The sequence below is a fragment of the Mirounga leonina genome, unplaced genomic scaffold (assembly GCF_011800145.1).
Source record: "Mirounga leonina isolate KUSES-001 unplaced genomic scaffold, KU_Mleo_1.0 Mir_101664, whole genome shotgun sequence".
Lineage (NCBI taxonomy): Eukaryota > Metazoa > Chordata > Mammalia > Carnivora > Phocidae > Mirounga > Mirounga leonina.
In genome coordinates, this window is record NW_023270175.1 from 177,746 (window position 1) to 205,426 (window position 27,681).

At 35.6% G+C, this 27,681-nt stretch overlaps 1 non-coding gene across 1 annotated transcript; it reads right to left on the reverse strand.

Moving 5' to 3' along the window:
• Positions 1-11,880: 11,880 nt before the first annotated feature.
• LOC118013656 lies at positions 11,881-11,987 on the reverse strand. Its single transcript, XR_004680087.1, has one exon. It is a non-coding gene; the product is annotated as a U6 spliceosomal RNA (small nuclear RNA).
• Positions 11,988-27,681: the final 15,694 nt, after the last annotated feature.

Genomic DNA, 27,681 nt, shown 5'->3' on the forward strand with positions numbered 1-27,681 from the left:
TTCATCTTTTAAGCTTATAAGTTGCAGTTGTTTTTCTGATTAAAAGGTAATAAATTTTGAAGATATAAAAGCAAGAAAATGATCAAATGAGGATTTTAAATTATCATGTCTCCTCACTCTTTAAAACCTTCCCAAGACAACATTTTAAAAATATGTTGTACAAATTCTTGTATGCATTGTTTCACATTTTGTGCCGATGGGAAAGTAAAAAATTATTTTTCTCTCATTCAATTTCAAGGTAGATATTGATGGATTAAAAAACCAATAATAGCAAAGTGATAATAACTTTAACATATTTTAGATACAATTAGCATAACATAAAATTAACTTATTTTAAGGGTAAAATTCAATAATTTTGAATTAAAGTTAGAAAGTTATGCAACCACCACCACAATTTATACATTCTATTCAATTTTAGAAAATTTCCAACACCTCAAAAAATCCTCTGTGCCTATTTGCAGTCCATCCCTGCTTCCTACCTCAGACCCAAGCAAATATTAATGCACCTTCCATTTCTATGAATTTGCCTTCTCTGGATATTTTATATCATTTGAAACATACAATATATGGCCCTTTTCAATGGCTTTTTTTTACTTGACAAAATATGTTCAAAGTTCATCTATATTGTAGCATAAATTTGTACTTTATTCTTTATATGCTCAAATCATATTTCACTGTATAGGTAGAATACATTTTATTTACCCATTCATCGAGGGACATTTGGGTTGTTAAATTTATTCCTAAATATTTTATTTATAACATGTTATTATATAAAGAACTGAATTCTTCATTTTATTTTTGGATTTTTCATTGCTAATATAAAAAAACACAACAGATTTTTATATATTGATCTCATATTCTGTAATCTTACTGAACTCAACCTTAATAATTTATTTTGGATTATTTAGGATTTTTTTATCATTTAAGACCATGTCTTCTGCAAATAGAAATAGTTTTATTCCTCCCTTTTCAATATGCATGCCTTTTATTTCTTTTTCTTGGCTAATTGCCTTGGCTAAAACTTCCCAGTATATTATTAAATAGAAGTGGCAAGAGCAGGCATCCTTGTCTGCTCTTGATCTTAAGAGGAAAGCTTTCAGTCTTTCACCAATAAGTATGATGCTAGCTATGACTTATTTCCAGTCTCTCATTTATCACTGTCCTTTCTTGCTTTTTGTCCAGTATGTTGAAAACCATTATTTCATATTTTTTCTGATTATTTTGGTTGTTTCACAGGAATGTGTGGTAGGCTGAATTAGGGACCTCCAAATACCTCCACATCCTAACCCCCAGAATCTGTGACTATATTACCTTATGTTGGAAAAAAAAAAAAAGGCTTTATGGGTGTGATTAAGTTAAGGACCTTGAGTAGAGAGATTATCCTGCAATATTTGGGTCAGCCCCATATAATTACAAGTGTCCTTATAAGAGAGAAGACAATGTGAAGATGGAAGTGGAAAAAGATTTGAAGATGCCACCCAGCTGGCTTCGAAGATGGAGGAAGGAGTCATAAGCCAATGAAGTAAATATATACATCTCTAAAAGCTATAAAAGACAAGGAGACAAATTCTTCCCTAGAGCCTCTGGAGGATCATGGCCTTGCCAAAATCTTGGTTTCATCCCGATGAAACCCATTTCAGACTTCTGAACTCCAGAACTGTAAGATGATAAATGTGTGTTGTTTTAAACCACTACATTTGTGGTAATGGGTTACAGCAGCAATAAGACACTAATACAGAAGGTAAATTTTGTTTCTGTTACTCCATAATCTGTGGAAACAGAAAGCAATAATATTCATTCTGCATAAATTATTCTTGAGGAAAAAGAAGAGACAAAACAATTCCCACCTCATTACATGAAGCCAGCATTACCCTGAAATCAAGAAAGAAAACTCATGACATGAAATAGAAACTATAGCCCAATATGCCTCATTAATTTAAATGTGTTTTTTAGCAGATTAAAGCAGCAATACATAAAAGAATAATATATTACGCTCAAGTAGAGTTCATCCTAGGAACAGAAGTGTGGTTAACTTGCTTCCCTTCTTCCAGATACATGTCTCCAGGTGGCACTCCTTATGAGCATAGCCTAACAGTGAACCAGGTAGCAAATTAGAAACAGAGTTAGCAGAGACCACACTTGTGTCACAGAGTAGAGTCAGAAATGTAAAGCTGGAAGATTTAAATAGGCATTATACCAACTGCTTATTAAAGCATAGTTAATACAAAGGAAACAACAATAAGTACTTTAAATAATCTGCTTTTCTTAATTAATAAATAGGAAAAAACATAATTAATAGGAAACATAATTAATAAATAGGAAAAAAACTATTACATCAACAAAATCACAATAAAAATTCAACCACTGAGACCAAAAGCTTTATTAAGACGCTTGTACTTTATGCATATAGTAATGAAGAGCCATTTACAGATTTTAATTAGTTATATAATAAGTTAAAATTTTTCCTTTATAACTGTAATTTTCCAAAGTGGTGTTCGGGTAACTAGGAGGTGTGCAAATAATCCACTTCAGTCCAAGAAAAAATGCATTAGTATTTCTATTATATTCATGGTATCTCACCATTCATTTTCTTCCAAGTTTGTGCATTCATAACTTAACCGTCCCCAAATTTCCTTAATATATGAAGATATATTATAAATGAAGATACATCTTTCAGGGGTACTACAAAAATATTTCATGGAGAGCGGTGCATAGTCAAAAACAATTTACGAACTTTGGCTTTACAGAATCTGAGATCACAGAGCCCTCACACTACAGGGGTGTCATCCAAGGACATAGAAACAAGGGAGGAAATGGAATAACTAGTGACTCAGCCTCTTTAGTCTGTTCTCAGCATTGGCTGCCAGCCTCCCCTCAAAACAGGAATAATCAGCCTTTATATTTGCAATCATATATTTAATTACTCTCCCCCCACAAACCCTCCCATATACACAACACTCATGGTGATGGGAGACACCCAAATTATCTTATTTTGATGCGAGTATCACACATTTTCTGTCTGTGAACATCCAAGTTAAATGTTTTTCTTCCAGGGTAAGATAACATAGTTCAGGTGTCATGGAAACCAAAAGTACATTATGTTTCTATGGTTGACATCAGTTTTCTATGGCAACTGGATAGGGCAAATTCATCCTCAGAGGCAAAATTTTAATCTCTACCTCAGACACTTGAGCCTCCCAATCCAATAAATGAATGAATAAATATTAGAGGAAACACCACAAATTTACTGCAGGGATATGCGTTGGAGGGAAAATATTTCTATACAATGCTTTAGGGAATCAGTCTAAATAGAAAAGTTGACAAGTTTGGCTTTCCTGTCAGGCACACACCTGTGTTCCAGCCCCAACTCAGCATACTTACAAGACTTTTATAATATATGCTGGGTCTAAAGGAGGTCTCAGAAGTCACCCATTCCAAATTCCACTCTCATTTTCACATGGCACCCAATGATGCAAATTCTCAACAAGAGAGAAAATCCGGGCATATCTGAGACATTTTCATATCCCTACAGTAAGTGCCTCAGGTGTGACTCACATGGCAGAAGGGATCAGAACACTTCTGTCTACCTTCAAATAGAACCTTCACTCATAAACACACAGACAAGGGTTACTTGGAACTCCAAATACCAGAAGCTGGTTTACAGATGTTTCTGTCATCACATGCTTTTGCCAAAGATCTCTACCTCTGTGAAATATGTAGTGCATCCCAGTCATCATAGAAATTAGATTGTCCTATAAGTCATAAGATTAACTTCTCCATCCTCTGGCACCCGAAATTATCTTTAGAGCCAGAGCCTAAAACCATAATCCTGTCATTCAAAATATCCATATGCTTAGGGGCACCTGGGTGGCTCAGTCAGTAAAACAGCCAACGCTTGATTTTGGCTCAGGTCATGATCTTGGGGTCCTGGGATAGAACCCCATGTCAGGCTCTGTGCTCAGTGGAGAGTCTGAGGATTCTCTCTCTCTCTCCCTCTACCCCTACCACTGCTCATGCTCTCTCTTTCTCTAAAATAAATAAATTTTAAAAATATCCACATGCTTAAAGAAAAGAAATATTTACAGGATTTGTCATTAAATTATGTCATGACAAAAAAAAACCTGACAAAATCAAAGCTGCCACAAAAGGAGGAATAACAGGGGCATCTGGGTGGCTCCATTGGTTAAGCATCCAACATGATTTTGGCTCGGGTCATGAACTCAGGGTCATGGGATCGAGCCCCACTTTGGGCTCCATGCTCAGCAGGGAGTCTGCTTGAGATTCTCTCCCTCTCCCTCTGCCCCTACCCCTGCTTGTGCACACACTCTCTCTCTCTCAAATAAATAAATCTTTTAAAAGGAGGAATAACAATAAACAGTGGTATATTCAGAAATTAAATTCTGTATATCTATTATGAAGATGAGGGCAGGGGCACCTGGGTGGCTCAGTCAGTCAAGCGTCTGCCTTCAGCTCAGGTCATGATCTCAGGGTCCTGGGATCAAGTTCCACATCAGGCTCTCTGCTCAGTGAGGAGGCTGCTTCTCAATCTCCTTCTATGTTCTCCCTCTCTCTCTCTCAAATAAATAAATAAAATCTTTTAAAAAGAGATGAGGGCAAATTAAATGTACTAACAAGAAAAATAGTAAAATAAAGTCAAGTTACAGCTACTGTTGAAAACAGTATGAAGATTCCTCAAAAAATCAGAAATAGAAAAAAAATATGATCCAGTAATTCCACTACTGGGTAGTTACCCAAAGAAAATGAAAACACTAATTTGAAAAGATATATGAACCCTATGTTGATTGCAGCATTATTTGCAATGGCCAAAATATGGAGGTAAGCTAAGTGTCCATCAATAGACAAATGGATAAGGAAGATTTGGTATATATATGAATGGAATAGTATGGAATGGAGTGGAATATTACACAGCCATAAAAAAGATGGAATCATGCCAATGGCAACAACATGGATGGACCTAGAAGGTATTAAGTTAAGTGCAATAAGTCAGATTGAGAAACAAATACGGTATGATTTCACTCATATGTGGAATCTAAAAAACACAAGTGAATAAGCAAACAAAAAGCAGAAACAGACCTATAAATAGAGAGAAAAAACTGAAGGTTGCCAGAGGGGAGGGGGGAGCAAAATGGGTGAAAGGGAGTGGGAAGTACAGGCTTCCAGTTATGAAATGAATAAGTCATGGGAATAAAAGATACAGCATAGGGAATATACTCAATAGTAATGTGATAGCATTGTACGGTGACAGATGGTAGCAACATTTGTGGTGAGCACAACATAACATACAGAGAAGTTGAATCACTATGTTGTGCACCTGAAACTAATGTAACATTGTGTGTCAACTATACTCAAATAGAAAATTTTTTAAAAATCAAGTTACAGTTGGGGAACCGAGTGGCTCAGTTGGTTAAGCATATGCCTTTGGCTTAGGTCATGATCCCAGGGTCCTAGGATCGAGCCCTTTATGGGGCTCCCTGCTCAGCGGGGAGTCTGCTTCTCCCTCTCCTCCTCCCCTCCCCCACATGCATGCTCTTTCTCTCAAATAAATAAATAAAATCTTTTAAATTTTTTTTAAAAATCAAGTTACAGAAATAAGTAAAAAAAGTGTGAAACATTATAAAACACATTGAAAATAATGCTGTATGTTTCTTCTTAAAACATAACTATGCACAGATAAAAGAACTTGAAGGGTATACACTAAACTGTTGAAATTGTTGTATATAAAGGCAGGAGAGTAGCACTATAGGAGGTTTAGTGAAATGAAACTTCAGAATTCCTTTAATTTTAAGTACTTCACAAGGAAAACCAATTGATGTTTTACAAATGCTACTAAATATTACAGGCATACCTCATTTTACTGCATTTGGCTTTATTGCACTTTACAGATATTATATTTTATACAAATCAAAGATTTGTGGCAGCCTTGCATCAAGCAATTCTATCAGTGCCATTTTTCCAATAGCATTTGCTCACTTCATGTCTGTCATATTTTGGTAATTCTCACAATATTTCAAACTTATTCATTATTATTGTATTTGTTATGGTGATCTGTGATCAGTGATTATGACTCACTGAAAGCTCAGATGATTAGCATTTTTTAGCAATAAAGTATTGTTTAATTAAGGCATGTACATTTTTTAGACATAATGCTAATGCACACAATAGAGTATAGTATAAACATAACTTTTATAAGCACTGAGAAGATAAAAAATTCATTTGACTTGCTTTATTGTAATATTTGCTTTATTGCAGTGGTCTGGAACTGTACCTCCAATATCTCCAAGGTATGCCTGTACTTTTTTTTCTTTTTTATAAACAACAAAAATTTATTTTTCACAGCTCTGGAGCCTGGGAAGCCCAAGATCATGACACCAGCAGCTTCAGTGTCTGATGTGAGTCTGCTGCCTCACTGAGAGCCCTTTTCTCACTGTAAGCACGTGGTAGAAGGGGTATGCCTGTACTTTTAAAAGCACTATACAAAGACAGGAAAAGATAAATCGGTTATATGTGAAAGAAAGAACCAAACAAATGTAGTGATTTTAGTATCAGATAAAATAAAATTCAAGGAGAATAGATTTGAATGGACTTACAGGACGATTTTAAAATATAAAAAGAACTACTCATAACAAACTTTTATGTACCCCAAAACAAAGATTTTTATTTATACAGAGAATCTGCTAGAACTACAACAAATTAAGATTCCATACATATAGTAGGAAACTAAAACACCTGTTTAAAAATGAATTGACTCATGTATATATTTTGGAGAACCCAAGTTGAATTGTGTCCCCCAAAGAGATATATTGAAGTCTTAACCCATGGTGCCCGCAAGTGTAACCTTACTTAAAAGCAGGGTCTTTGCAGATAGAATCAAATTAAGATGAAGTCATTAGAGTGGGCCTTAATCCAATATGACTGGTGTCCTTATAAGAAGAGGAAGGGTACCTGGGTGGTGTAGTCAGCTGAGCATCCGACTCTTGGTTTTAGCTGGGGTCATGGTCTTGGGGTTGTGAGATTGGGCCCTGCATCAGGCTCTGAGCTCAGTGCAGAGTCTGCTTAAGATTCTTCCTCCCTCTCCCACTCCCCACCCCCCACTCATGCTCTCTCTCTCTCTCAAATAGATAAATAAATGTTTTTAAAAAAATGAAGAAGAGGAGATAGAGAACAGAGATACATTCAGGAAGAATGCCAAGTGACAATGAAGGAAGAGATTTTGGAATTATGCTGCCACAAACCAAAGAATGTCTGGGGTTATCAGAAGCCAGAAAAGGCAAGAAAGGATTTTTCCCCTGGAGGCTTTAGAAGGAGCATAGCCCTACTAACACCTTGATTTCAGACTTCTAGCTTCTAGAGCTTAGAGACAATAAATTTCTGGTTTTAAGCCACTCAGTTTGTGGTTTCAGTGGTCCTGGGAAACTAATACAATGCTCTTTATCAAATTGAGAAAGTTCCCTTCTATTTGAATTTTTCTGAGAGTTTTATTTCTTATCATGGATAAGTGTTGGGTTTTTTTGGGTTTTTTTCTGTATAGATTGATAGGATCATATAATTTTCACTTTTTATGTATGATGGATTAAAATGACAGATTTTAAAATATTGAACCAACCTTGCATCTCTGGAATAAACCCCATTGTGTATAATTATTTTTCTACATATGCTAACATTTTATAAAGAATTTTCATCAGTATTCATGACAGGTATTGGTATATAGTTTTCTTTTTTGTATGCTGTCTTTGGCTTTTATATAAGTATGATATTAACTTCATAAAATAAACTGGGAAGTGTTCCCTCCATTTCCATTTTTTGGAAGAGATTGTATATAATTTGTATTAATTCTTTAAACATTGATCAGAATTCTCCAATGAAATCATCTTGGCCTGGAGATTTCTTATTTGGGAGGTTTTTAGAATAGACTTTTTGGGCACCTGCGTGGCTCAGTCAGTTAAATGTCTCCCTTTAGCTCAGGTCATGATCCCAGGGTCCTGGGATCGAGTCCCACATTAGGCTCCATGCTCAGCGTGAAGCCTGCTTCTCCCTCTGCCTGCTTCTCCTTCTGCCTGCCATTCCCCCTGCCTGTCCTCTCTCTCTCTGACAAGTAAATAAATAAAATCTTAAAAAAAAAAAAAGAATAGACTTTATTTGGTTGTGATGAGCACTGGGTGTTGTATGAAAGTGATGGATCATTGAATTCTACACCTGCAACTAATCACTTCCATACAACACCCAGTGCTCATCACAAGTGCCCTCCTTAATCCCCATCACCTATTTAGCCCATCCTCCTGCCCACCTTCCCTCCAGCAACCCTCAGTTTGTTCTCTGTAGTTAAGAGTCTGTTTCTTGGTTTGCCTCTCTTTTTTCCCCTGCATTCATTTGTTTTGTTTCTTAAACTCCACATATGAGTGAAATCTTATGGTATTTGTTTTTCTCTAACAGACTCAGTTCACTTAGCATAATACTTTCTAGCTCCATCCATATCATTGCAAATGGTAAGATTTCATTCTTTTTGATGGCTGAGTAATATTCCATTGTCTATAACTGCTTTATCTATTTATCAGTCGATGGACATTTGGGCTCTTTCTATAATTTGGCTATTGTTGATAATGCTACTATAAACATCTGGGTGCATGTTTCCCTTTGAATCAGTATTTTTGTATCTTTGGGTAAATACTTAGTAGTGCAATTACTGGGTCATAAGGTAGTTCTATCTTTAACTTTTTAAGGAACCTCCATACTGCTTTCCAGTGTGGCTGCAGCAATTTGCATCCCACCAATAGTGTAAGATGGTTCCCTGTTCTCCACATCCTCACCAGCACCTTTTGTTTCTGGTGTTGTTAATTTTAGCCGTTCTAACTGGCATAAGGTGATAGACCATTGCAGTTTTTATTTGTATTTCCCTGGTGATGAGTAATGTTGAGCATCTTTTCATGTGTCTGTTAGTCATCTGTATGTCTTCTTTGGAAAAATGTCTTTTCATGTCTTCTGCCCATTTTTAACTGGATTATTTGTTTTTTGGGTGTTCAGTTGTATAATTTCTTTATAGATTTTGGATACTAACCTTTTATCAGATGTCATTTGCAAATATCTTCTTCCATTTCATAGGTCGCCTTTTAGTTTTGTTGATTGTTTCCTTCGCTGTGCAAAAGCTTTTTATCTTTTTTTTTAATTCAATTAGCCAACTTATAGTACACCTTTGGTGTCATATGTAGTGTTCAATAATTTATCAGTTGCATATTACACCCAGTGCTCATCACATCACATGCCCTCCTTAACTTGATGAAGTCCCAATAGTGTATTTTTGCTTTTGTTTCCCTTGCCTCAGAAGATGTATCTAGAAAGCAATTGCTATAGCCAATGTCAAAGAGGTTACTGCCTGTGCTCTCCTCTAGGATTTTAATGGTTTCAGGTCTCACACTTAGATTTTTAACCCATTTTGAATTTATTTTTTGTGTATGGTGTAAGAAAGTGGTCCAGTTTCATTCTTTTGCATGTTGCTGTCCTGTTTTCCAGACACCACTTGTTGAAGAGATTGTCTTTTTTCCATGGATAGTCTTTCCTGCTTTGTCAAAGATTAGTTGACCATAGAGCTGAGGGTCCATTTTTGGGCTCTCTATTCTGTTCCATTGAACTATGTGTCTGTTTTTGTGCCAGTACCATACTGTCTGGATGACTACAGCTTTGTAATATAGCTTGAAGTCCGGAATCATGATGCCTCCGGCTTTGCTTTGGCTATTCAGGGTCTTTTGTGATTCCATACAAATTTTAGGATTGTTTGTTCTAGCTGTGTGAAAAATGCTGGTGGTATTTTGATAAGAATTGCATTAAATGTGTAGATTGCTCTGGGTAGTATAGACATTTTAACAATGTTTGTTCTTCCAATCCATGAGCATGGAATGTTTTTCCATTTCTTTGTGTCCTCTTCAATTTCTTTCATAAGTGTTCTATAGTTTTCAGAATACAGATCTTTTACCTCTTTGGTTAGATTTATTCCTAGGTATCTTATGTTTTTTGGTGCAATTGTAAATTGGATCAATTCCTTGATATCTCTTTCTGCTGCTCCATTATTAGTTTATAGAAATGCAACAGATTTCTGTATGTTGATTTTGTATCCTGTGACTTTACTGAATTTGTGTATCAGTTCTAGCAATTATTTGGTGGAGTCTTTCAGGTTTTCTATATAGAGTATGATGTCATCTGCAAATAGTGAAAGTTTGACTTCTTCCTTGCCAATTTGGATGCCTTTTATTTCTTTTTGTTGTCTGATTGCTGAGACTAGGACTTCCGGTACTATGATAACTAACAATGGTTAGTTAGTGGACATCCCTGTCTTGTTCCTGACTGTAGAAGAAAAGCTCTCAGTTTTTCCCCACTGAGGATGATATCAGCTGTGGGTTTTTCTTTTTCTTTTTTTTTTTTTAAAGATTTTATTTATTTATTTGACAGAGAGAGAGCGAGAGCAGGAACACAAGCAGGGGGAGTGGGAGAGGGAGAAGCAGGCTTCCTGCCGAGCAGGGAGCCCGATGTGGGACTCGATCCCAGGACCCTGGGATCATGACCTGAGCCGAAGGCAGATGCTTAACGACTGAGCCACCCAGGTGCCCCAGCTGTGGGTTTTTCATATATGGCCTTTATGATGTCAAAGTATGTTCCTGCTAATTGTACTTTGTTGAGGGTTTTTATCATGAATGGATATTGTTGTCAAATGCTTTTTCTGCATCTATTGAAAAGATCATATGGTTTTTATCCTTTCTTTTACTAATGTGGTGTGTCACATTGATTGATTTGCAAATATTGAACCACCTTGCAGCCCAGGAATAAATCCCATTTGATCATGGTGAATGATTCTTTAACTGTACTGTTGGATTCAATTTGCTAGTATTTTGTTGAGAATTTTTACATCCATGTTCATCAGGGATATTGGCCTATAGATCTTTTTTTTCAGTGGGGTCTTTGTCTGGTTTTGGAATCAGAGTAATGCTGGCCTAATAGAATGAATTTGGAAGTTTTCCTTCCTTTTCTTTCTTTTTTTTTTTTTTTGAATAGTTTGAGAAAAATAGGTATTAACTCTTCTTTAAATGTTTGGTAGAGGGCGCCTGGGTGGCTCAGTCAGTTAAGCGTCTGCCTTCAGCTCAGGTCATGATCCCAGGGTCCTGGGATCGAGTCCTGCACTGGGCTGGGAGTCTGCTTCTCCCTCTGCTCCTCTCACCCACTCATGCTCTCTTTCTCTCTCGCACGTGCTCTCTAAAAAATAAATAAATACTTTTTTTTTTTAATAAATGCTTGGTAGAATTCACCTGTGAAGACATCTGTCCTTGGACTTTTGTTTGTTGGGAATTTTTTAATTACTGATTCAATTTCTTTGCTGGGTTTTGGTCTGTTCAAATTTTCTATTTCTTACTGTTTCAGTTTTTGTAGTTTATTTCTAGGAATTTATCCATTTCTTCCAGGTTGTCCAATTTGTTGGCATATAATTTTTCACAATATTCTCTTATAATTGTTTATATTTTTGTGGCATTAGTTTTTATTTCTCCTCTTTCATTTGTGATTTTATTTATTTGGGTCCTTTGTTCTTTTTGATAAGTCTGGCTATTTCTTATTATTTTTTTCCCAAAGAACCAGCTCCTGGTTTCATTGATATGTTCTACTGTTTTTAGTTTCTATATCATTTATTTCTGCTCTAATCTTTATTATTTCCCTTCTTCTGCTCCTTTAGGCTTCATTTGTTTTCTTTTTCTAGCTCCCTAGGTGTAAGATTAGGTTGTTTATTTGATTTTTCTTGCTTCTTGAAGTAGGCTTGTATTGCTATATACTTCCCTCTTAGGACTGCTTTTGCTGCATCCCAAAGGTTTTGACCATCGTGTTTTCAAAAATATAGAATGCTTCACAAATTTGCATGTCATCTTTGCACAGGGACCCTGCTAATCTTCTCTGTATTGTTCCAATTTTAGTATATGTGCTGCCGAAGGAAGCACTTAATAAAATTTTTTTAAAAAGCAAAAAAAGGAAAGGAGACTTTATTTAAGAATGGCTGTACATTTACATTAAAATTGAAAGGATAGTGCAGAGTTCCCATATATCCCCTCACATGGTTTCTCCTATTATCAACAGCCTATGTTATTATGGTACGTTCACTGTAATTAATGAACCAATATTAATACTCTATTTTTAACTAAAGTACATAGCTTATTCAAATTTCCTTGGTTTTTACCTGATGTATTTCTGCTCCAGAATCCCATCCAGGATTCTATATTACGTTTATTGTTGTGTCTCCTTAGGCTTCTCTTGGCAGTGAAAAGTCCTCAGACTTTTCCTATTCATGGTGACCTTGGCAGTTTTAAAGCATATTGGTCAAGTGTTTTGTAGACTATCCTTCTATTGGAATTTTTATAATTTTTAAACCATGATTAAACTAGGATTATGGTTTTTCTTTTTTTGAGGAATACAACATAGGTAAGTTGCCATTTTCATCACTTCGTATAAAGATAAATACTCTCAACGTGACTTATCACTATTGATACTGACATTGATCACTTAGCTGAGGTAGATTTTGCCAAACTTCTTCACTGGAAAATTGTCCTTTGTCCATAGCCCCCTTAAAATACTGTATTTTGGAAAAGGAATTCACTTCACTCAGCAGGCTATATTTAAGGTGTAGGGATTTATGCTCTCTTTCTTTTAGTGCAAAGTATCTATACAAGTCATTTAGAATTTTTATGCAAGAAAAAATATGCTTTTAGTTCATTGAGCATCCTTATGACATGTTTTGAATTCTTTGTCTGGTAACTCATATATCTCCATTTCTTTAGTGTGAATTTCTGGAGATTTATTTTGTTCCTTCAACTTGGCCATATTTCCCTGTTTCTTTGTATGTCTTGTTATCTTTTGTTGGGACTTGAGCATTTGAAAAAACAGCCACTTCACCTAGTCATTACAGTCTAGCTTTGTATAAGGATGACCTTCACCAATAAGCCTACCTTGAGATTCTGGAGGCCTCTCAAGCCTTTTCTGGAGGTGCATCTTTTCTGGGTTTGTATGCATAATCTCATATTTGAAGATATTTCCCTGTTTCTACTCAGAAACTTCCCCTGATGTCTGTTTGTAGTCCTAGAGTTTTGCTGGTGTTGTAGCAAGCTGTAGCACATGAGCTCTACCTAGTGTCTGTCCTCAGTACTGTAGATTATTTGGCCTTAGACCATAAATTGATCTTTGTTCTCAGCAGCCCTCAACCTGGTGCCAATTCCTGTCAGTGTTTTGACCCATGTAAGAGAACCCCAGTCCCTAATGCAACCCCCTGAAAAGTCAGAATGTTTGTTGTGCATTCCACTCTTCTCTTTGCCTCCCTGGAAGGAAGCCAGGTGTTGGAAGTTTTCTCATTACCACACTGTGCTGTACCAGAAGTGGGAGCTTTGGTGAGTAACTACCACCAATTTTCTGTCTTCAATGTGGTTCTTCTTAGGCATGTGCTGGCCTGTAGTTCAGGAATTTCTTAACTGGTTTTCATGAAAGCAGTCGGTCGGTGCAATGTTATGTTCATGTTTCTGTGGGATAAGGAGGATCTGGGGCTTTCTGTTCTGCCATCTTGGTGACAATATTCCACTAACATCCTTTTAATACAGATTTGGAGATATTTATTAGGATTTCGCTGAATTTCTAGATTATTTTGAGGAGAATGTATAACTTCATAAGTTTTTCCTCATGCTATCCATCAGGTATTCATAGTTTATTCATAATGCTTAAACGGTAATAATTACGACCTTGAAAATTGTGAAACTGCCCTCTCATTTCTTAAAGAAATGGAAAAGTTTAGACTTTCCCCTTACATTCTAAATATAAATCTGTGAACAAATACAAGTAACCATTCCAGCTAACAAGATTTCACAATAAGAGCTCAATTTTGCTATCCTTTAATTAAAAATAAACCATCGCAGAGAATTTCAATTCTGCCAAAGTGAAGTTGCCCTACTCCTCCCAGGACCTACCCATGAAAGAAAAAACTTTCTGGACATAACACAACAAAAAAACATAGGAAGACTCTGAAAGAACTCAAAGGGGCACAGCAGGGAGCTAATCTTCCATTCCCCATCTGAAGCTGGCAGTGCTCTGGTTCCCCAGCAATGGTAGTATTAGCAGGTTTCAGCAACCATTTAATTCTCTACCCCACACAATGTCAGTAAGACTGAACAACGTGATACAAGTTGGAGCCATTTGGCAATCCACTTTATCCCCAGTAGGAAACTGAGCCTTCCTCCTTAATCCCGCAATCTCATCCAGCATCAGCAAGACTATATAAGGAAAAGTAACATGAGGTGGAGCTAGTCATTATTCTGCCCATCCTCTACCAATATCAGTTTGGAAGTGTAACCTCTGAAGCATTTAAGAAAGATTGGTGTTAATTATCCTTTAACGGTTCGGGAGAATTCACCAATGAAGCTATCTGATCCTGGGTTTTTCTTTGCTTTTAATTTCTGAATCACCCTTACTCTGTTGCTCTCTTCACATTTTCTATTTATTCATGTTTCAATCTTGATAGGTTGTGTGTTCCTATGCTTGTATCCATTTCTAATAGATTATCCAATTTGTTGGCATTTAATTATTCATAATAACCTCTCATAATCCTTTTTATTTCTGTGGCATCAGTTGTTATGTCCTCTTTTGCATTTCTGATCTTATTTGAGTCTTCTCTCTTGTTTTCTTAGTCAAACTAAGGGTTTGTCACTTTTGTTTATCTTTCCAAAAAAATAATTCAGTTTTGTTAATTTTTTCTATTGTTTTTTTATTTTCTATTTCATTTAGTTCTGCTCAGATCTTTATTATTTATTTTCTCCTGATAACTTTGGGCTTCGTTTGTTCTTATTTTTCTAGTTCCTTGAGGTGTGAAATTGGGTTGCTTATTTAGGAGCTTTTCCCTTTTTTTAATGTAGAGGATCACTATAAAATTACCTCTTAGTATTGCTTTTGTTGCATCTCAGGAATTTTGCTCTGAGTGAAAAGGCAACTTAAAGAATGTGAGATATTTACAAACCATATATCTGATAAAAGCTTAATATCCAAAATATATAGGGAAGTCCTACAACTCAACAGCAAAACAAAACAAAAAAATATATAGTAGTTCCCCCTTACCTGCAGTTTCACCTTCAGTTACCTGTAATCAACTGCTATCCAGAAGCAGATGATCCTCCTTCTGACATATTTTCAGAAGGTCAACAGTAGCCTAATACTACATCACAAGGCCTACATCATTCACCTCACTTTATCTTGTCACATAGGCATTTTATCATCTCACATCATCACAAGAAGATATTTTGAGAAAGAGTACATTGCCATCGCATTTATTACAGTATATTGGTATAATTGTTCTATTTTATTATTAGTTGTTAATCTCTTACCATGCTTAATTTATAAATTAAACTTTATAAAAGGTATGTATATATAGGAAAAACATAGTATATATAGGGTTCAGTACTATCTGAATTTCCAAATATCCACTGGGGTCTTGGAATGTATAAGGGGAGATACTGTAACACAATTTAGAAATGGAAAAAGGACTTAAATAGACATCTCTTTAAAAAAGACGTTCAAATGATCAACAGGTATATGGAAAAAGTGCTCACCATCACTAATCATGAGGGAAATGTAAATCAAAACCACAATTAAATATCATCTTACTCTTGTTAGGATGACTATCTTTAAAAAAAAAGAGATAACAAGTGTTGACAAGGATATAAAGAAATGAAACCCTTGTACACTGTCAGTGGGAATGTAAAATGATGCCAATGCTATGTAAAACAGTATGAAGGTTTCTCAAAAACCCAAAAATAGAACTACCATATGGTCCAGAAATCCCACTTCTGTGTATTTATCTGAAGGAAATGAAATCAGGATTTTGAAGAGATATCTGCACTCACGTGTTCATTGCAGCATTATTCACAGTAGTCAAGAAATGGAAACAACATAAATGTCCATTGACAGAAGAATATATCAAGAAAATGTGGTATATACATACATAAAATGAAATTCTATTCATCCTTAAAAGAAAAGGAAGGAAATCCTGCCATTTGGGACAACATAGTTGGACCTGGAGGACATTATGCTAGGTGAAATAGCCAGTCACAGAAGGACAAATACTGCATGATTCCACTTATATGAAGTATCTAAAATCATCAATTTACAGAAACAAAGTAAAATGGCTGTTTTCAGGGTCTGGGGGAAGGAGAAATGGAGTGTTGCTGTTCAACAAGTATAAAGTTTTAGTTAGGCAAGATGAATAAATTCTACAGATCTGCTGTACAACATTGTACTGACAGTTAACAATACTGTATTGTGTACTTAAAGAAGTAAATAAGAAGACTGTTGAATCACAGACCAGTACCTCTGAAACAAATAATACATTATATGTTAAAAAAAAAAAAAGAAGATAGTAGGAAGGGAAAAATGAAGGGGGAGAATCGGAGGGGGAGATGAACCATGAGAGATGATGGACTCTGAGAAACAAACTGAGGATTCTAGAGGGGAGGGGAGTGGGGGGATGGGTTAGCCCGGTGATGGGTATTAAGGAGGGCAAGTACTGAATGGAGCACTGGGTGTTATATGCAAACAATTAATCATGGAACACTACATCAAAAACTAATGATATCATGTATGGTGATTAACATAACATAATAAAATTTAAAAAAAGAAGTAAATAAGAGGGTAGATATCATGTTGTGCTCTTACCACAATAAAAAAAAAGGGAGAGGAATTATTTGTTGTCAGTAATTAGTTTAAATGTAAACAGATTAAGCCCTTAAATAAAAGGTTGAAATTAGCCAGCGGGTTTTTAAAGAACATGATCCAATTATATTCAGTTTAGAAGAGACACACTATAGATAAGTTTAAAGTAAAAGGGTAGAAAAAAAATATTTCATGCAAATAGTAACCAAAAGAGAGCTGGGGTGGCTATACTAATATCAAACAAAAAGAACTTTGAAAGATATTAAAAACAAGAAAAGACATTATTTATTCATAAAAGTGTCAATCAGAATGATATAGCAATTAGAAACATATACCCACATAAAAACAAAACCCCAAAATACAGGAAGCAAAAATTGACAGAATTGAAGGGAGAAATAGTTAATTCTACAATAACAGAGGTTTCAATTTCCCTCTTTCAAAAATGCAAAGAACAGCTAGATAGAAGATCAAAAAGGAAATAGAGGCCTTGAACAACACAATAAACCAATTAGATTTAATCGACATATGCAGAACACCCCACTCAACAGCAATATCAGAATACACATTCTTCTTGGTGTACACGAAATATTCTCCAGGGTAGACCATATGTTAGGCCACATAACAATTAATATATTTTCTTTTTTTATTTAAATTAAATTAGCCAAAATATAGTACATCATTAGTTTTGATATAATGTTCAATGATTCATTAGTTGCGTATAACACCCAGTGCTCATCACAATTAATATATTTTAAAAGTGAAATTATATTAAGTATTTTCTTTGACCACAATAGGGGAAAACTGGAATCAATAACAAAGAAAACTGGAAAATGTGCCAATACATACAAATTTTAAAATACTAAACAAAAAAATAATGGGTCAAAGGGAAAAGCACAACTGATATTAGAAAAAACAGTAAAATGAGTGCATATGGAAACAAAACATACCAAAATTTATGAGGTATAGTGAAAGCAGTGCTCAACAGGAAATTTATAGCTATAAATGCCTATATTTAAAAATAAGAAAAATCCCAAATCAGTAACCTAACTTTACAGCTTAATGAGATTAAAAAATGAAGAGCAAGTAAACCCAAAGCTAGGAGAAAGAAGGAAATAATAAAGATCAGAGCAGAGGTAAATGGTAGATAATATAAAAACAATAAAGAGAATCAACAAAGCCAATAATTGGCTCTTCGAAAAGATAAACAAAATTAACAAACTTTTGTCTAGACTGACCAGAAAAAAGAGGACTTAAGTCATTAAAACCAGAAAATGAAAGTGGGGACATGTTATGAGCTGAATTGTGTCACACCAAAATTCATATGTTTTAGTTCTGGCCCCTATTACCTCAGAATGTGACTGTATTTTGAGAAACAATCTTTAAAGAGGTAATTAGTTTAAATGAAATCATTGAAGTGGGCCCTAATCCAATATAATCGGTGTCCTTATAAGAAGGGGTAATTAGAGTGCAGCTGCACATATGAAGACCATATGAAGACAAAAGGAGAAGATGGCCATCTACAAGCCAACAAGAGAGGCCTCAGGATGAAATTAATTTTGCCAACAACCTGATCTTGGATTTCTAGCCTCCAGAACAGTGAGAAAAATATGTTTCTGGGGCGCCTGGGTGGCGCAGTCGTTAAGCGTCTGCCTTCGGCTCAGGTCATGATCCCAGGGTCCTGGGATCAAGTCCCGCATGGGGCTCCTTGCTCAGCAGGGAGTCTGCTTCTCCCTCTTCCACTCCCCCTGCTTGTGTTCCCTCTCTCACTGTCTCTCTCTCTCTGTCAAAATAAATAAATAAAATCTTAAAAAAAAAATATGTTTCTGTTGTTTAACCCACCCAGTCTGTGTTATGGCAGACCTAGCAAACTAATAAATAGCATTACTACAAACCTTACAGAAATAAAAAGTAACAGAAAAGTATGAACAATTATAGGCCAACAAATTAGAAAAGGAATGGACAAATGTCTAGAAACAAAAATTACCAAAACTGCCTCAAGAAGAAATAGAAAATCTGAATAGATCTATAACAAATAAAGAGATTGAATCCATAAGCAAATGTGTCCCAACAAAGAAAAACCCAGGATAAGATGAGCTTCATTGGTAAGTTCTATCAAACATTTAAAGAAGAGTTAATACATTCTTAAACTTCCCAAAATATCAAAGAGGAAGGAATACAACCTAACATTCTATGAGACCAAAATTACCCTATTACAAAAGCCAGATCAAAACATCACATTAAAAGAAAGATATAAACCAATATTCTTTATAAATATAGATGCAAAAATCCTCAACAATATACTAGCAAACCAAATCCAGGAGCATATTAAGAGTATTATACAAATGATCAAGTGGGATTTATCACAGGAATGAAATAGTAGTTCAACATAAGAAAGTAAATCAATGTAATATATCACATTAATAAAAGGAAGGGGAAAAACATAGGATCAATTCAATTAATGCAGAAAAAGGATTTGACAAAACCCAATACCATTTCATGATAAAAGCACTCAACAAACTAGGAATAGAAGGTAAGTACCTCAACATGAAAAATTAAGTTTATTTAAAAAAAAATCCACAACTAACTTTATACTCATTGGTGAAAGAAAGAAAGAATTCCAGTTATGATAGGAACAACACAAGAATGACCACATTCACCACTTCTATTCAGCACTGTGCAGGAAATTCTAGCCAGAGAAACTAGGCAATAAAAAGAAATAAGCAACTAAATTGAAAAGGACGAATAAAATTATCTCTATAGCATATCTCTATTTTATGTCAAATGATCTTATATATAGAAAATACCAAAGAATCAACAAAAAACTCTTGGAGCAATGAACACATAGAGCAAAGTTGCAGGATATGAGATCAATACACAATTATCAGTTGTATTTCTATACACTAGCAAAGAGCTATCCAAAAAGGAAATTGACAAAACAATTCTCTCCAAAGAAGATATACAAATGGCCAAGAAGCACATGAAAAGATGATCAATATCATTAATCATTAAGGAAATGAGAATCAAAACTGTAATGAATTACCACTTTATAACCACTAGGATGGCTATAATCAAAAAATGGAAAATAATAAGTGTTGGAGAGAATATGAAGAATTTGGAACACTTGTACATTGCTGTTCAGAATGTAAAATGGTTTAGTCTCTATGGAAAAAAAAGTTTAGTGTTCCTCAAAAAGCTAAATGTAGAATTACCATGTGACAGCAGTTCCACTCCTGAGTACACAACAAAAGAATTCAAAACAGGTATTCAAACAAAACTTGTACATAAATGCTCATGACAGTACTATTCACAATAGCCAAAAGGTGGCTATTAACAACCCAAGTGTCCATCAGTGGATTAATGACCAAACAAAGCATAGTACAACCATACTGTGGAATGTTATTCAGCCATAAAAAATAATGAAGTACTGATACTTGCTACAACATGGACAAGCCTCAAAAACATTATGCTAAGTGAAAGAATTCAGACACAAAAGGCCACATATTAGATGATTCCATTTATATGAAATATCTGTAATAGGTAAATCTATAGAGACAGAAATCTGATCAGTGGTTGCCAGGAGTTGGAGGGAGAGGAAAAATGTGGAGTGACTGCTAATATGTATGTGTTCTCCTTTTGTGATGATGAAAATATATTGAAACTAGGTAGAGGTGATGGTTGCACAAATCGTGGATGTACTAAATGCCCCTGAACTGTATACTTTAAAATGGTTAATTCTATGTTATAAGAATTTTACCTCAATTAAAACAAAGAAAAGCAGCCAATCAGATCAGGAACTTTATTAAGACGTTTGTATTAACAAGTTTGAAACTAAATGGGAGCCATTTAAAGATTATAATAAGTGGTGTGACAAGACAAAATTTATACTTTAAAGTAACAGTTTCCAAACCAGAGTGAGAATGATCCAGGAAATACACAAGAAGATCCACTAAAGTCAAAGAGGAAAATACTAGAATTTTCGATTATATTCATCTTTATTCCTTTATAGTCTTCAAATTTGGTGTGCTTCATATTGTGAGAATATTATTTCTTCACTATGTTTTTTGGGGGGAGGTGGGTATGTGTATTTCAGGGCTGCATGATGAGAAATGTTTGGAGACTTTAATTTATAAAACTCAAAGACCACAACACAATTGTTATCTGAAGACACAGAAAGTGAAAAATAATGAATGATAACTCAGCCACTTCAGTCTCCACTCAGCAGGTTCTAAAAGCCTCTCTCACAAAACAGGACTATGCAGACATCTTTTGTACCAGTTAAATCATTTGTCCCCCAACCACACAGATGCATATACATACAACACATTAAACACATATACACACAAAATTAAAACTATAAGTTATGGTAGATACCAAAAAGGCCTGATATTGATACAGTTGTTCTAACATTATTGCACTGAAATATACTGGCTAAATGTTCCTACTTTCAAGACACACTGGAATATCCCAAATTGTATAGAAACCAGAATGTCATCATAATGTTTTGTTGGAAGTCCGCTGTCTATGGCAATCAGAAAGTATTAATTTCATCCTCAAAGACCAAAGCTTAACTATACTTTAGTCACACAAATCCATCCCAATATAATGAATGAATAAAAATATAAAATCTTGGAGACAATGTCAATCACTCACCAATGAATATGCATTGGAGAGAGAGGGGACATTTTAAACACTGGGATATAGAGATAGTAAAGGATGGTTAATAGGTTGGTGTTTTTAATGTAAACAGAGATAGAATCCAGTTCCTATTTAGGAACACCTTAGAGCCTGACATAATACACTGCCAGGCTGTAATGCATCTCAAATTCTACACAGCTGTCCCCATTTAGGTGGCACAGATGACTCTGAAACTCAAAGATGGAGAGAATAAGAGCATGTGTGAGACATATCTAATGTCCTTAACTGAGTGCCTCAAGTTTGAATCTCTGCCTAGAAGGTTCTGGTTCCCTGCATCCACCCTACAACAAATACACACACTCAGTTCTACAAAGATTGGGTCACTTGACATTTCTGATATCAGATCCTGGTATACAGTAGATCCTGTCAGTGCATAACTGCTCAATATATCTACTGCAAGACAAAAAATGCTGCAACCCAAGTTGACACAGTTGTTAGTCACCTGGGCCTTTCAATGGGGCCCTAAATTTATCCTCAGAAGTGTAACCTTACAGAATACCTCAATTGCTCCCATATGTTTTACAATGCTAAAACTGAATGAATGAATGAATGAATGAATGGATGAGTTATGACAGAAAATGTCAAAGTGTGCATGCAATAGTTTCTTTTGACTGGCGTAACAAATTACCACAAACTTGATGGCTTAAAACAATAGCAATTTATTCTTTCAGGGTTCTGTAGACCAGAAGTCAAAAATAAAGGTGTCAGTAGGTCTATTTTCTCAAAAGTCTCTAGGGGAGAACCCTCCTCGTCTCTTCCAGCTTCTGGTGGTACCAGGCATTACTTGGCTTATGGCTGCCTAACTCCAATCTCTGCTTCCATTTTCACAAGGCCTTCTCTTATTTCTCTCATAAGGACATCATTGGATTTAAGACCCACATAGATAGTCCAGGATGATCTCTTCTCAAGACCGGCAACTTAATTATGTCTGTAAAGACCTTTTTCCAAATAAGGTAACACACAGGATACAAGTATTAAGATTTGAATACATCTGTTTGGGGGCCACCATCAAACACACTACACTGCATATAGAAAGCCAAACCTGAGGAATATGTGGGAATCAGATTTAATTTATGTAGAAAGTGGAGATTCAAGAGAGAAGAGAGAAGGAAGGAAGGAAGGAAGGAAGGAAGGAAGGAAGGAAGGAAGGAAGGAGGAAGGGGGGAGGGAGGGAGAGGAGATTCTCTGGTCACAACAGTCCCCAAGGTCTGTCATGATGCCAGGTAGGTTTGTACAAGTTGACTACCCAAAGACTCTTGACCACTTTGGAATAATATAAGGAGCAGAGAACATAGTGAGAATGAGTCCCTTGGGTTCAGAGAAAGGCAATCCAGACACTCAATCACTGACATAGCCAACTTTTCAAGGCAATCAGAAATTACTAATTCACCCTCAGTGGCAGTTGGAAAATAATCCCCCCTTTAGTATAGATCATATGCAGAAAAGCCTGACCTTTACTGCTTCTAAACAGAATACACTAGACCAGTGTATATGAAAATGGTTGTGAGAGAAAAATAATTCCCTTGAAGAGAAACACCCACAGTGCCCTGTGTAATAGGGGTCCAGGGAGATAATATCTGATGTATCTCATTGGGGAAATTGAATGCCACAGGAAATGCTGAAACTTACACTTTAACAATGGATAATGATGTCAGAGACTATGGTAAAAAATGTAAATAAAATTAAGTAGAGTTGATGAGAACTGTATAAATTTGTCATCAGAGTAAAAGCATTTTCTGTCATATATGGTTTTTCAGACTAGACAGGCAGAATCAAGTCTTCGTGGTAGAACCCAGGAAAGGGCCCTTAACTATGCTATGTGCTAATTCATGAGCTGCATTTCAAAATATTAATTCTCTTCAAAGGTTAGAAAACACAAATCAGTATCCAAGTTATACTTGCAGCTTTTATTTCAAGGTTGTAAGAAAGCAGACCTGAACCACCAGCCACGTATAGACTCTGTGTGTGTATACAAATTTCTTGTGTGAATAGAAAGACTCACTTTCCATAGATAAAGACAAAGGTGTGGGGGAGTGTAACCTGTGGAATTACTTTATTTTTTATTTTTAATGCCATTGTTTTTTTTTCCCAGACATTAAACCATTCAATTCATGTTATTCTGCAGTTTGCTATTTTCATACAACTTGACATCATTCCATGTAACTTCTTCAAGTTCCACTTCATTATTTTAAACAGTTACATTACTATTCCACTATTTATACATATGTATCATGCCACACAACAATTCACTACCCCCTTTAAAAATTTTAATAACTTCTCTCTCCTCTGAGTTTATATATAACTACAGATAGTGCTACCTGCTTACAGGAGCCAGCACTGTGGTCTGAATAGTGAGATGGAAAGAGAAAAACACTCAAGGCAATCAGGCAACTAGTGACACTGAGTGCATATGTAGCAACCTCCAGATCCATGGAAAATTCCATCCTCACCTAAAGACACAGTTATGTGTGCATGGGGGGAGGGGAGATCATGATGTAGGAAAATGAGATATGCCATATTTAGCTCAATTTTTCTGGTTATAAAAGTGGTAACTGAAAAATCTAAAACGATGATAAAAATTATAAGGAGGACAAACAGCCAGAGACAGTTTGTGTTAACACTTGGGTTTATATACTTAAAATTTTTACTTTCTTCATACATACATATTTGAATGAACTATTTGCGAATTTTCTCTTTTAAACTCAAAAGTGGATTTTTCATATTGACATCCATCCATTTAAATGGCAGAGTAGGAATTGCAGGTGCCTGTTCCTTCTCCGAAATACCTAATAACCTGGCAAAAACTGTCAGAATCAACCTTATCAAAACACTATAAGATAGTTAAAGATTAAACAGCAACCAAAACAGTTAACTAGAAGAAAGGCCACTGAAACACAGCACTCAAAGAAATCTCTGTCAAACCTCTAGCTTAGCTTAGCATTAAAGTAAAATAACAAGAGTCTTCAGAGACAGTACTAGACAAAGTACAGTCTTTACAAAAAATTGCTTAGAAGAAACACTAACAGTGAACAAATAAAACCTACAACAAGCAACAACAAATCACAAGGAGGATGAAGCATCTGAATTTCAGAGTTAACACATCATAATGATTAAAATGTCCAGTTTTCAACAACAACAAAAAATCATGAGGCATGCAATGAAATGAGAAGTATGGCCCGTTCACAGGAAAAAATAAATTAATTAACAGAAACTTTCTATGCAGAAGTACAGACATTGGACTTAACAGAGCTAGGACTTACTAGAAAACTCAGCTGTCTTAAATATGCTTAAAGAACTAAAGGAAACCACTGACAATGAAATAAAGGAAACTAAAAGAATAGAGTCTCACAAAATAGAGATTAATAAAGAAATAGAAATTATATAATGCAACAAAATAAAATTCTGGGGCTCAAAAGTACAATAACTAAAATGAAAAATTCATGACAGAGGTTCAACAGCAGATTTGAGCAGGCAGACTAAATATCAGCAAACTTGAATAGGTCAGTTGAGATTATTAAGTCTGAAGAGCAGTAAGAAACTATAAAGAATAAAAATGAATAGAACCTAAGAGACTTGTATGACACCATCAAGCGAACCAACATATATATAGTAGGGGCCTGAGAAAGAAAGGAGATAGAAATAAGGGGAGAAAGACTATCTAAAGATATAAAGGCTGAAAACTTCCCAACTTTGAAAGAAAGGGCACAAATCTACACATCCAAGGAACTTCATATACCTCTAAGTAGGATACATTCAAAGAGATCTATACAAAGACACATTCAAATCAAAACCTCAATGAGATACCACCTCACACCAGTCAGAATGGCTAAAATTAACAAGTCAGGAAACGACAGATGTTGGCGGGGATGCGGAGAAAGGGGAACCCTCCTCCACTGTTGGTGGGAATGCAAGCTGGTGCAGCCACTCTGGAAAACAGTATGGAGGTTCCTCAAAAAGTTGAAAATAGAGCTACCATATGATCCAGCAATTGCACTACTGGGTATTTACCCCAAAGATACAAAAGTAGGGATCTGAAGGGGTACGTGCACCCCGATGTTTATAGCAGCAATGTCCACAATAGCCAAACTGTGGAAAGAGCCAAGATGTCCATCGACAGATGAATGGATAAAGAAGAAGTGGTATATATATACAATGGAATATTATGCAGCCATCAAAAGGAATGAGATCTTGCCATTTGCAACGACGTGGATGGAACTGGAGGGTATTATGTTGAGCGAAATAAGTCAAACAGAGAAAGACATGTATCATATGACCTCACTGATATGAGGAATTCTTAATCACAGGAAACAAACTGAGGGTTGCTGGAGTGGGGGGTGGGGTGGGAGGGATGGGGTGACTGGGTGATAGACACTGGGGAGGGTATGTGCTCTGGTAAGCACTGTGAATTGTGCAAGACTGTTGAATCTCAGATCTGTACCTCTGAAACAAATAATGCAATATATGTTAAGAAAAAAAGAAGAAGAAGAAGAAGGTAGCAGGAGGGGAAGAATGAAGGGGGGGAAATCGGAGGGGTAGATGAACCATGAGAGATAATGGACTCTGAAAAACAAACTGAGGGTTCTAGAGGGGAGGGGGGTGGGAGAATGGGTTAGCCTGGTGGTGGGTATTGAGGAGGGCACATTCTGCATGGAGCACTCGGTGTTATGCACAAACAATGAATCATGGAACACTACATCTAAAACTAATGATGTAATGTATGGGGATAATATAAGAATAAAAAATTTAAAAAAAATACAGAAACATGAAAGCAGCAAGAGAGAAGGAATGTTCACATACAGGGGATCCTCAATAAGATTAATAGCCAATTTTTCACCAGAAATCATGGAAGGCAAAAGGCAGTTGATGACATATTTTAAGTGCTGAAATTAAAAACAAAAACTGTCAACCAAGGACACTTAGAATCAGCAAAATTAAATACAAATTACTGCATTCCCAGTTTACAAACAAAAAGCCTAAGGAAGTTCCTTGCTAGTACATCTTCTCTGAAAGAAATGCTAGAGTCTTTCAGATAGAAATGAAAGACAGTAGACAGTAATTCAGTGCCATACAAAGAAATAAAAAACACTAGAAAATGTAACGACATAAGTAAATATAAAAACCAATATTATTATATTTTTGGTTTGTAACACATCTATTTTTCTTATATGATTTAAAAGACAAATGCATTTGAAATTATAAACTAATATTAACGGGCACACAATATAAAAAGATGTAACTTCTGAGAATAACAACATAAAGGAGGAGTAACAGCAATGTATAGAGAGTTTTTAATGCTTTTAAAGCAAAGTTGATATTTATTCAACTAGGTTGTTATTAGTTTAAATGTTCATTGTAAGCCCCAAGGTAACCACTAAAAAAAAATTTTTTTTTAAGATTTTATTTATTTATTTGACAGAGAAAGACACAGCAAGAGAGGGAACACAAGCAGGGGGAGTGGGAGAGGGAGAAGCAGACTCCCCGCCGAGCAGGGAGCCCGATGCGGGACTCGATCCCAGGACTCCAGGATCATGACCTGAGCTGAAGGCAGTCGCTTAACCAACTGAGCCACCCAGGCGCCCTAAAAAAAAAAAATTTAAAAATAAAAATAAATGAGAAAAGAATTAAAATGATATACTACAAATAATCACAGATGAAGGTAGTAACAGAAGAATTAAGGAGCAAAATAAGTATGACATATGAAAAACAAATAGAAGGGGTGCCTGGGTGGCTCAGTCATTAAGCGTCTGCCTTCGGCTCAGGTCATGATCCCAGGATTCTGGGATTGAGCCCCACATCGGGCTCCCTGCTTGGCGGGAAGCCTGCTTCTCCCTCTCCCACTCCCCCTGCTTGTGTTCCTGCTCTCGCTATCTCTCTCTCTGTCAAATAAATAAATAAAATCTTAAAAAAAAAAGAAAAATAGCAAAATGTCAAAAGTAATCCATTCATTATTAATAAATGCTTTAATGTAAAAGGATTAAATTCTAAGTTAAAAGTCAGAAGTTGGCAGAATGAATACGTAACGTGTTCCATCTGTATGCTGTTTATAAGACTTACTTTGTATCCAAAGATGCAAATAAGTTGAAAGTAAAAGAATGGAAAAAGGTATTCCATGCAAACAAATAGTAGCCAAAAAAAGAGCTGAGATGGCTATATTAATATGTGACAAAAGGGAATTTAAGTCAAAATTGTTACAAGAGACAAAGAAGGACGTTATATATTGATAAAAAGATTAATCCATCAAGAATATATAACAATTATAAA